The sequence below is a fragment of the Hemiscyllium ocellatum genome, chromosome 25 (assembly GCF_020745735.1).
Source record: "Hemiscyllium ocellatum isolate sHemOce1 chromosome 25, sHemOce1.pat.X.cur, whole genome shotgun sequence".
Lineage (NCBI taxonomy): Eukaryota > Metazoa > Chordata > Chondrichthyes > Orectolobiformes > Hemiscylliidae > Hemiscyllium > Hemiscyllium ocellatum.
The window spans coordinates 27,100,877-27,113,414 of NC_083425.1; the positions used below are offsets into that span (position 1 = coordinate 27,100,877).

At 41.7% G+C, this 12,538-nt stretch overlaps 1 protein-coding gene across 2 annotated transcripts in view; it reads left to right on the plus strand.

Annotated features, from left to right (window-relative positions):
• The window catches only part of LOC132828044 (monocarboxylate transporter 4-like), a 107,327-nt gene that overhangs the window by 57,798 nt on the left and 36,991 nt on the right, over window positions 1–12,538 (plus strand). The window contains exon 2 of one of the 2 annotated variants that reach the window (XM_060844965.1): window positions 2,505–2,750. The gene's annotated coding sequence lies outside the window, so the exon portion shown is untranslated. Of the gene's footprint in view, window positions 1–2,361; window positions 2,751–12,538 lie in introns of those variants that run through there. The other variant, XM_060844966.1, reaches the window with a different exon arrangement.

The window sequence follows — 12,538 nt, forward strand, 5'->3', positions numbered from 1 at the left end:
GTCATCACCTCAGTTTAATGATAGGGGTGCTCAGGGGGAAAGGAGGACAGTTGGAGTCTCAGTTTAAGGTAGTAGGTGGGAACTTGGTCAAGTTGGGCTGCCCAGGAAGTGCAGGGTAGAAACGGGCATAGGGTTCTGGGGGTGGGGTAGGGGAAGACGCTGACAATAAGGAAGAATCTGATCCTCATGGTGTCCATGCTGACCTGAGCTGTCTTCCATGATCTGCCAATTGCTAATACCATCCTCAAATGCTCAGTGTGCCAGTTGGATATCCAGAAATGCAGGTTTCACTGCTACACAACACAATGACCTTCAAGGGGCATTTGCATCAATAATGCACCTTTGGAGTGTAGGTTCAATGATTTGCAGTCATATCATTGTGCATGTGAAATACAGGCAATGTCCTAATGTGTGAGGTTCAAATCTGATCGTCATGTCATTGGCCTTTGCAAATTGTAGATGGGCATTTCTGTGACACAGAAGTAATCAGAGACAACATTAAAAGAGGCACCCAGAGGTCACAAAGCACTCAGTGCTAATGCAAGTCATAGTGCACACAGGAGCATGGAACTGATGCCCTCTGTACCTGGACTAAGTATCATGCAATGATGTCTTTCATGGGTTATGCAGGGCTGAGGAAGGAAGGTTCAGTGTTCACGCAGCTCTTGCATGCTTTTTGCTTTGTGTGTGAAGAACCCATCAAGCTAAAGTCCAAGATGAAAGTGACAAAAAGAGTAATTCCTTGGTGCTCCTTGCCAGGATCATCGTCGGCAATCACTGACTAAAGAATATGATTGTCCATTAGAAAATTCCATGTCACTGGTCACAGTTCTGTAGGTCCTTGTGTGGCTGATGAGCCTGATCCTACAGCCACATCTCTGGCCACACATTTCGCATTTTTCTGGTGGAGGTGGTCCTTAGGCTTGAGCACATTGGTATTTCATTCTCTGCTTTCTTTTCTGTTCTTCCTCTTGCTGCTGGGTGTTCTCAAATTCTCAAAGAATTTTTGAGAGAAACTTAGAGGGATCTTAGAAATACTTTCTTTGTCCTCTCATTTGAGTGCCTTTCTTGAGCTGGGTGGAGATGATTCGTTTTAGGAGTCAGAATGCAGGCATCATCAGCACATGGCTGGCCCAGCAGAGTTAGTTTTGGATGATTGTGACCTTGGTGCTCGTGCTTTTAGATGCTTCAAGCTGATGTTAGTTTGTGTCCTCCCCAGCTAATGGAGAGAATCCATTTCACACAATGTTGATGGTACCGCTCAAGGGTCTTGAGGTGGCATCTATTCTTGTCCAAGCTTTGGAAGCATAATTACATTATACGCAAGGACCTTAATATCAGCACAGATGTGACGGTCATCAAAGATTCTCATCCATTGTTGTCTGAAGCTGGAGCTCACAGCTAGGATGGGATGTTCTATTTCTGCATTGATGTCAGGTGTAGATGAGAGGTGGCTGCTCAGGTAGAGGCAATGTTCTGTGTTTGGGATTCTCCATGTTTCACTCTGTGGACGATCACATTAAGCCTCATTGGTAAGTGATGCAACTATTGACCGTGCTTATTGCTAACATCTTGTAACTTGTGTTCCTAACACATTTCACTGCAAGTATAACTGATGGTTAAAGCCACAGCAGTGGTACAGATGCTGTTGTTGCCAATGTGGCAAAGGTGCAGGAAGAAGGAGGAGGAATATTTTGGTTCCCCACAACAAGGTCAGTGCTGCAGCGTGGGCAGTAGGTTTCCGCAACATAGCTTGCTTTCCTCAGACCAAGGCATCATGGATTTTGCACACTTCACATTCAGAACACCATATCACAACACAGTAGAGGTCATCAATAGAAAAGGATTCCATTCCAATCCATCAATGTACAAGTAGGCTTTGATCGTGATCACCAGTACCACTTCTTAGAGATTTGTGTCCAATATCCTCCATGAAACTTGATAAAAATAGTACTTTGAGGAGAGAGTGAGGTCTGCAGATGCTGGAGTATCAGAGCTGAAAATGTGTTGCTGGAAAAGCGCAGCAGGTCAGGCAGCATCCAAGGAACAGGAAACTCGACGTTTTGGGCATGGGCTTATGCCCGAAATGTCGAAATTCCTGTTCCTTGGATGCTGCCTGACCTGCTGAGCTTTTCCAGCAACACATTTTCAGCTCAGCAAAAAATAGTACTTTGCCAAACTACCCTAAGATTAAGCCCGACGTCTCTTAACTATTCCCAGATCTAAAAGTCAATCGAGGTGAAGCGTGGACCTTTGTTTTACTATCACCACATATGCTGTCTGGTTTGCTGAGTATTTCCGGTGGTGGCAGCATTCCACTTTTGTTTCGTTTCTGATCTTCCTCAGGTGTATGTGGAAGGGAGTAAACCAGCTCCACCAGAGGTAGTCTGACCTGCTCTGAACTTATGACTACACTCGTGCATTCGATAAATGACAAGTGGTGGAAATCTGAGCTTTTTTTTTGTTTTGTCTCTCTTTCTCCGTCTCTCTGGCACGTTTTGAAGTATTCCTCTTCTCTTGATCACTTCAACGAATGGGCAACGTTTGAAATGAATACCCGAGCCTGTACTGGGGCCAGGTGCTGATCACATTGGGAGGGAAGGACTGTGAGAGATCCGGCCACTAAGACCCAGCGGAACCAGCTCCGAGCACAGGGCCTGACGCAGCAGTGTGAATAAGAGCAGAAGCGTGGGACAGCATCATCAGGAGGAAAGTCTGACCGTGTCGGGAGCAACAATTCCAACAACGAGGTAACGACCTTCAGCCTATAAATCCATATCTCGAGAGTACAATGTGGTTATCTGTGTACCTTATCTTAAAATAATATGTTACAAAGGGGACTACGTTGAGAAGGGTGACTAGGTTAATCTCATCGATGTCTTTGTTGAAAATTTGAAAATCACCATTTAAATCTGCCTTTAATGTGAGCAACTCTATGCATCTCCGGTGAGGGTGCGCTACATATTTAAACGCGCGTGTGTGTGTGCGTGTTCTGGTCCTCGTTTTCCGTTTAACATCTTAAATTTGGGCAGTATTGTGTAGCACATGAAATGCCATTGACCAGATGCTTGACTTCCCCCACCAAAGAAAAGTCGCATTTAACAAGGACTAGGGTGAGATGTGGGCTCGGGCGATCAAATTACGTCCACATTTTGACGATTCAATGCAAGCTGGACCTTTTTTTGTGTGTTGGTGAATTGAGAAGTAGGTGCGTCTCAAGCGTTGGTGACCACGAGCAACTTACACAACACGCGTTCCCAAGAGCAATTGCAAGGGGTTGGTTCCTGGAGGCACACTTCGGTGGAAATAAGGAATTGTAAGGAATTGCTCCTTACAATTATTCACCTTTGTTAACGTGGGCAAACTCCGGGGTGGGGGTGCTAGTTCCCGGTGGCGGGTAGGGGGACATTGCCGGACGATCTGAGGAGGAAATGGCCCGGTAACCGTTTGTTTCATTGAATTTGACCCAGTTCAGCACAGCATGGTCCCGTTGCTTGCCCAATGCTCCTGTGCTGAGCAGCGGAATGTTTCTTGGCAAACTTTTAAAAAAGTATTGTACCTTACACGGTCTGCAAGGATTTAAATCAGATGGAGTGCAAGGAGAAACAGCAATGTAGAGCCCTCAATTAAAACTATATCCACTACGGAGCACCTTACTATAATGGAGATTGGATTTGTAAAGTGCGTGACCTTTTTAAATATCCGCACCATTTTATTACGGTACTGCCTTGTATTTCATCCAAGGCACACATTGTCATGCCTGACCAGAGAGAAATTCGATGGAAGTGTTTTAGCATTGAGAGGAAATGGGTTAATTTCTGCCTATGTTCTTTCGATAGAATTAAACCTCTTAAAGGTTTAGTCATCTGATGTACTGGATTGAAAAGGCTCTCTGATCAACTGGGTTTTTTTTTGCCTAGCAGCCTGGCCAAAGAGAGCCGAGCCATGAAAGGATTTCCCATTGATTTTGCTGTGTTTGACCTGAAAGCTCTCCCATTCGATTTCCCCGCTGATTTATGAGCACTGCAGCTCGGGTCTGCCAGGGAGATTGACACTGCGTTGTTGTATGAGGAGACAAAAGCCCAGGGCCGTTTCTAAGCCAAGTGCATCACCCGCCTCAGTTTTCCCCCGTGTATTTCCGCTTTCTTGTTTTAATATACCACGCCTCCCCCCGGATTACTCATGATTCGGGGGAGACAGAGCACCCTTCACCGCCTCATCCTCTCAGGTCACGTCTCTCACGTCCTCTTGCAGTGGCGATGATGCTTTTGTTCCTCCTCCTCTTCCTTCTTCCCTTCCCTGCCTGCCTACCACCTGAAACACTGGCGAGGCTGGCCCACCTCCAACACCGAGTATTTTGCAGGGATGGCGAACGAAATTAAAATAAGTGGGGAAAAAAACGCACGAAACCGGGTTATAGTCCAACCGCGAGCGCTTTAAATAAACCTGCTCAACTACAACCCGGTGTCGTGTGTGTTTTTTTTGAGTTTGTCCACCCCAGTGCAACACCGGCATCCCCACATACAACAAAAAAAGGTCGATGTGTGTCCGTACAGAGCGCGGTATAATCTGATGCTGAGCACATGGTTACAGACGCTTTGTTGTTCTCAGACATACCTGGGTGGTCGTGCAGAAAACAGCTTTGAATCTTTTAATCTGAGGTGGGGGGATAATATAAAATGTATTTTCTAAAGCTTGTTTTGAAAAAGGCTAACTAGACCAGACTGCTGAGATTTTCCAGCAACTTCTGTTTTTGTTCTTTCTAAAGCGCATTGATTTTGTTTAAAGGGGTCAGACGATCGTCCCACCGCCAGTCAGTGTCTCATCACACCACGACACCGTGTTAATATGATGAGGCTAGTCATACTGAAATGTTGATTTTAACATGCGAACACTAGAGCTTACATATTAAAGTTTGGCCCGTACAACATGATCAAGTCTCAGTGAAGACAGGATTTATAACACTCAAGCCATATTTATATCATGAAGTCTGTTTGCTTGAAGGTTATGATGTAACTGAGCCATAGAGATGTACAGCACGGAAACAGACCATTCAGTCCAACTGGTCCATGCTGATCAGATATCCCAACTTAATCTAGTCCCACTTGCCAGCACCGAGTCCATATCCCTCCAAACCCTTCCTGTTCATATACCCATCCAGATGCTTTTTTAAATATTGCAATTGTATTAGCCTCCACCACTTCCTCTGGCAGTTCATTCCATACACATACCACCTTCTGTATGAAAAAGTTGCCCCTTAGGTTTCTTTTATATCTTTCCCCTCTCACCCTAAAACTATGCACTTTAGTTCTGGACTCTCCCACCACAGACTTTGTCTATTTAGTCTATCCATACCACTCATGATTTTATAAACCTCTATAAGGTCACTCCTCATCCTCCACTGTTCCAGGGAAAAAAATCTCCAGCCTATTCAGCTTCTCCCTATAGCTCAAATCCTCCAACCCTGGCAACATCCTTCTGAATCTTTTCTGAACTCTTCAAGTTTCAAAATATCTTTCCGATAGGAAGGAGACCAGAATTGCATGCAATATTCCAAAAGTGGCCTAACCAATGTCCTGTACAGCTGCAACATTACCTCCCAACTCCTGTACTCAATCCTCTGACCAATAAAGGAAACCATACCAAATGCCTTTTTCACTATCCTATCTATCTGTGAATCTACTTTTAAGGAGCTTTGAACCTGCATTCCAAGGTCTCTTTGTTCAGCAACACTCCCTAGCACCTTACCATTAAGTGTGTAAGTCCTGCTAAGATTTGCTTTTCCAAAATGAAGCACCATCTGCCACTCCTCAGCCTATTGGCCCATCTGATCAAGATTTCTTTGTAATCTGAGATAACCTTCTTTACTGTCCACTACACCTCCAATTTTGGTGTCATCTGCAAACATACTAACTATACCTGCTATGCTCACATCCAAATCATTTATATAAATGATGAAAAGTAGTGGACCCAGCACCGATCCTTGTGGCACACCACTTGTCACAGGATATGGTGTATGAACAGTCTCTTCTATTTGACTGTGGATTTGGTTTGGTCAACCAGAAATGGTGGAGTATGTGTGCATTGTCTTGCCAGTTATGGGATAGTTTAGGCAACTTACATTCTATAATCTTAAACATTGCCATATACTATTATAGCTCAGCATAATAAAAGTATAATTTTGTTTAAAAAATCATTTTTGTATTGGAGTGGTAACTCAAATACAATGTGTTCAGTCTTCCCTTTTTTAAATTACTGGATATAATTTGCTCAAAAGTTAAATTAAACACTGAGCTATTTGATTTGGTGTACACTTTTCAGTTTCTTAGTAAATTAAGTATTTTCAGTACTTATAAATATATTTTAAAACATGTCTACTGAGATCTGGACGCCTATCAAAATTACCTTAATTTGGAGATCCTCCTTGAAAAGAGTCTAAATTGTGAAGACTGTCATTTTAATATGGGATGTACCAGTTCTGTGGACAGTGCTGGATTTGACATAATTATTTTTAAGTCAGTATTGAAACTAGCAGAAAATGGATTATTTTTCATGAATTATGCTGGAGTTTCTGCGATCTTTTGCACTGTTCTGTCATTTTACCTGGAATGCACTGATAAAACTGGGGTGGCTTTCTGTCGGGTACTCCAGTTTTTTTTCCCCCACAGTTCATAGATGTGCAGGTTAGTTGGATTGGCCATGCCAAATTCCTCAGTGTTCAATAGGTTAGGTGTGTTAGCCATGAGAAATCCAGGTTTCCAGGGATAGGTTAGGGGGATGGTCTGGGTGGGGTGCTCTTTGGAGGGTCAGTGTGGACTTGTTCGGTCACATAGCCTGTGTTCTGATGGAAAGTCTACCCTAAGAAAGTTTGAGTTATAAGGCGAGGGAAATTTTTCACTGGAGTATAGGGAGGTCAAAGGATGACCTTGAGGTTTATAGAATCATCAGGGGTATAGATAAGATGAATGGAAGGTGTCTTCTCTAATATGGGAGATTTCAAGACTAGCAGATATATTTTTGAGGTTGTTGTCTTCACAGGAGGCTCCCAAGCACTGAGGATGTCACCTAGAAAGGGGACGAAACGTTTGCAACAAAAACTCACAGTTCGGCGAACAGAACCACAACAACGAGCACCCGAGCTACAAATCTTCTCCCAAACTTTGAATATTTTTGAGGTGAAAGGAAAAAGATTTTAAAAATACTGGAGGGTTTTTTTTTACGCAGTGGTTCATGTGTGAAATGAACTTCTTGAAGAAATGGTTTAAAAGTCATGAATAGGAAAGGTTTGGAGGGATGTGGACCAAGCCCAAGCAGGTGGGATTAGTTTAATTTGGGAACATAATCAGCACGGACTGGTTGGTCTGAAGGGTCTGTTTCTGTGCCGTATGAGCCTATGACTATGACTAAGACACACAGCCTGAAAGGTATTATACAACAGTAATAAGATTAGCTAACAAGTAGTTTACTAATTAGCTCAACCTTATTATTTTACCATCTTGCAGTACCCCGAAGTCTGCTTTGCCTTATATATAGAAGCATGGTGATCTTAACATTTTCCATTACCAGAAGAAAATATTGGCATTCATATGGCACCTTTCATGACCTCAGGACATCTTAATGCATTGGTAGTCAATGAAATACTTTGTAAATGTTGTCACTAGTAGGAGACATAGGAACCAATTTAAACACAGTAAAACACCAACGATAATAATGACCAGATGATTTGTTTTAGGCACTGTTTGTGAGATACCTGGAACGATTCCTTTCTCTAATTGAACTAGTACTGTAAGTTTGTTGGCTAATGTTGAGGGAAACTAGGTCTCAGTTAAATGTCTCATCTGAAAGATGGTCTCCTAGTGGTGTATAGCATTCCCTCAGAACTCAAAGAAGCATGAACCTAGATTGTGTTCAACATTTAAAGCACTTGGGCTTTAATACTTGCTTTTTTAACCAGAAGGTGAGAATTCTACGATGGAGCCAAGGCTGACAAAAAAACATGGGATATTAGGTTGTGCTAGATAAATATAGGTTTCCATTTGTGTATGGCATAATGTGACAAACTCTGAAATTGGGATTTATTTCAGGGCAGGCTGTGCATAAATCTGAGGACCACCGTATGCAAACTCCAATTCCTCCAACATGTCACTGCACAGGTCCGATACTAATCTTAACACTGATCGATAGGGTAGGCAAGGTCCTCATCTCTTCCCTCTCCCTCCAGCAAAAATATATTGATTTCAGAATCCTGATTTCCAATATTTCTAGGCCACAGCCATCTTTTTCAAATGTTGTTTGTGGCTTATATCTCTGCTTTTCTAACTCCAATCCTCCCTTCTACTGCAGCAGAGTGATACAATTTCGAGCAATCATGTCCTCAATTTGTGATTTGTGTCTTTTTTTACTTACTAAACCCTTGATACTTTGATGCATTTCTCCAACTTGGAAAGTGCTGCTTCGGGTGACTTTTAAAAACTTCCTGCTCAGATTCCTGGTGCTGTGCAACTATGGAACATTTTCCACAAAGTGCAAGTTGAACTTTCATTGATTGAGTAAATTTCTGGTAAAATGCTAGTGTCATATTGTTGCTTCCACTGCTGTTGTACAACATTGGAATGTTACATTTAGTTCTTTCCCAGTCAGATTTTTTACACAATGTTAAGAAAACCGCAGGATCCTTTAATGCATCTTTTAATGCACTATTTAACAGGTTACATTTTTATTACCTAATAAGAAAAATACTTGCATCTAAACTCCATTAAATATGTTTACAATTTTCACTTTGACTTTATTATCTCCCATGTCTTGGCTGTGCCCATTCACAGTGCTGGCCCTGAATATTTACGCTTAGCACTCTCCACTCACAGTTCCCTTCCCAATCCTGCCTCCTGTTTTGTCCTTAGGAAAACAAAAATTCTACTGCCATTCTCTGAGAACAACACTTTCAAAATCCCAAATGTCTAGCCTGTGACTCTCCATTTACCACAATTTCTGCAGCTATTATAAACTGTCCTATTGAGATCTTTCGCCTCTATCTTATTAATCTTCACCTGAGCAAGTGCAAGGAGCTCACAGACTTTCTGTCACCAAGTTTCAGACCAACCACTTCACAACCTCATTTTCCTCCCTCCCTTTCCCTAGTCCACTGGGTCAGTTTCTTAAGATTCTCCCCTGAATTTCTGTGTATCTTTTTCCTTGTCTCCCTTCATGCGTATACATTTTTTTAGGTGACCGTCATTTGATTTTATTCCTATTAAGCTTCTAATTTACGAACCCTAACCCAGTTTCTGACCATCCAATGTCTTTTCCTGCGCTCTATGCTGGTTTGGCTTAACAACTCTCTCCTCAGGTATTTCAAAATCTCCCCAACTGTGCAAACCTGCCATTGTCACACCTCCTAAGACACACATGATTATTCATCTTTACAAGCTCCTGCCCTGTCTCCAATCTCCCTTTCCTCTCAAAAGTCCTTAAACATGCTGATGTCTCTCACTACATACATCATCTGAAAACTAAGCATCAATTTTTGCGTGGACGCTGATGAAAACCAGTTCTGCCTCCTCCCTACACTTTCTGACTCTTCCAGTGGCTCTTAATTATCACACTTTTGCATATACAGCAGCAAACGTCACCTCAAAATTTTCTTCCAAATACTGTAAAGCTTGGAGATATTCATTTCTTTCAGTTCCCAGCAAAAATGATATTCTTAGTCTCTGATTCCATCTTTTCCTGGCAACTCTGTTTAGGATGAATGAGACTTTTCACAACCCTGGTGTCCTAGCTAATCCAGAAATGAGTTTTTGACAAAGCTGAGCCATCACTGAAATGACAGAATTGCACTTCCATAACATAGCATGACTCCATCCCTATTTTTGCTCAGGTTTTAAAGAAACCCTGATTTGTGACTTCAATATCTTTCAACTCAACTATTCCAATGTACCCTTAATTGGCCTACTTTCTCCACTCTTTGCAAACTAAAATATTACCCAAACTCTGCTGCCAGTGTCCAAATTTGCACTAAATTTCATTCAGAATCTCATTGAGTGGTTGTTTACTGACTTTGAGTTTAAAAAAATGCCTCAATTTTAACAATCTTGCCTCTATATTCAAATTAAACACATGAGTAGTTGCAGCCAACCACAATTGACCTAGGCCATTACGCAGGTCAACAGAACTAAATACGCAAAGCTTGCAATATATTGCATCATTCATCTTTTCAACATCTCCAAACTTGCTCTTTCCTTTACCTAATTTGCTTCAGCACCATAAACTTCCAAGATGTTCACTTTCCTTTTATTATGGCCAACAACTCTTGAGATTATTTGCTAAACCTCTCCTCTTTTCTTTCCCCGTTTTAAAGACCCTGTTTAACCTAACTTGTTGACAAAACCTCTGGTCATCTGCTCTCATATTTCCTGTTATGGCTTGATGAGATTTTTCCTTTGATATTACTATCATGTTGTGCTTGAAGTGGTTTCCTACAGTTATAGAACATAGAATAGTACCGCATAGTGCAGGCCCTTTGGCTCACAATGTTGTGCCGAGCACTTATCTTAATCTAAGATCAACCTCGCCGACATATGTCTCTACTACCACTGCAAACGTTTCGTCCCTATCTAGGTGACATCCTCAGTGCTTGGGAGCCTCCTGTGAAGTGCTTCAAACCACTACAAACCACTACAAATGCCGGAGGAAAGATCACGGAAGCGCTTCACAGGAGGCTCCCAAGCACTGAGGATGTCACCTGAATAGGGGACGAAATGTTTGCAACACAAATTCCCAGCTCGGCGAACAGAACCACAACAATATCTAACTATCTATACCTATCTGTTCTATTAGGACTACAAGCGGCTAGTTTTTTGTGGGTAAGCTAGCTCGGTTGGCTGATTGGTCAGTTTGCACTGCAGAGTGATGCCAACAATGTGGGTTCAGTTCCTTCACTGGCTGAAAAAAGAACTGGACATCACAGCGGTGAGGCAGCATCCGTGGATAGAAAGCAAGAAAACATTTTGAGTTTAGATGATGTGAAATATGGAGGCGCAGCATTTATATAGTAATGTGGGGTGTGGAGTGCAGGGGGAGAAAGGATGTTGATATTTCAGATTAAGTGATCGGAATGTGAGAATGGCAGATCAATAGTGTGACAGGAAAGACCAGATAGTCCCTCTGGGGTGGGGGAAGGGGAAAGAGGACATGGTGACAGAGAATGTGACAAGTAAGGCTAAAATAAAGCGAAGGAATGGTAGTGGTTTCACAATCTAAAGTTGTTGAACTCAATATTCAGCCCAATTGTAAAATACCTAGTCTGAAGATGAGATGTTGCTCCTCCAGTTTCACTGGAATATTGCAGCATGCCAAGGACACACAAGTTGGCAGTGAGCAAAATGCTGTATTAAAATGACTGGCTCCAGAAAGGTTGGAGTCATGCTAGTACACGAATTGGAGGTGTACTGCAAAGCAGTTACCCAGTTTGCATTTGGTTTCTCTCTATGGATGCTGCCTGACCTGCTCTGATCTTCAGCACCTTTTGTTTTTAGTACACATTCCAGTGTCAACAGTAATTTGCTCCTGCACTCGCTGAACTTACCATTGAAGGAAGCTCCTTCTCAACATCTCCCTTCAGCATGGTCACACTCTGGTTAAACCATCAGTTGTTTCTCTCTAATGAGAGCAGTCCTATGGTCTACTAGGACTAGGGGGACTTCCCTTTTTCCAGGATACTACATTTTCTTGTTTCATGACATAAAGGTGAAGTTCAAGGAACATTAAGCATTAAGTAACCATTGATATTATGTTTTCCTGATCCTTCATACATTTTTTAAAGTTCAATGTTTATTGTTTTTTCCATTTTGAACTACATATTATGTGCTATTGGATCCTTTACTCTTTTTGCAACAATGAATATTAGTACTTTTTTACAACAAAATTGCAGCTTAATGTTTGATCACTATGGAGGGACCACTCCAAAACACGTTCATGTACATAGGTGCCGAGGACAAATGTCATTTTTTTTTGACACCAATGTGGACTGCCAGAAACGAATGCAATAAAGCAAGTAAGCTCCTGTTTTTACAAGTGTACTTCAGTAGATATTCTGAAGAGTGGAAAACTGGTTTGACTCTCATTAACATAGTTGCAAATAATTCTGATACAAAATTACAAGCATTTTATAAAGTTTCTTTCAGTTTACCAGGTCTGAGTAACTTGATTTTGAATAAGATAAAATGTGTTTTAAAAAAATATAGAAACTACTCATCCAGGCTTATGGTAATTCATTCAATGATAAAAATTCCAAATCTTTAATAACATGCATATTATTGTCCTTGTACACAAAGTTTCAGAAGCTCCTTGAAGACCGATATAAAAATGCAATTTGGAAAGACTTGTTCATGTGATTAATCTGAGAATGTGGTAGTTTTGTGTCTGGGCCAACCTTCTGTAATTTTTCTTTTAAAAAAGGATGCAGTGAATCGCAGAACCTCTCTCTGTACAAAACGTCCACTATCGTTTACGCTCGCTTTGCCAGTTGCAGATGAGTTAT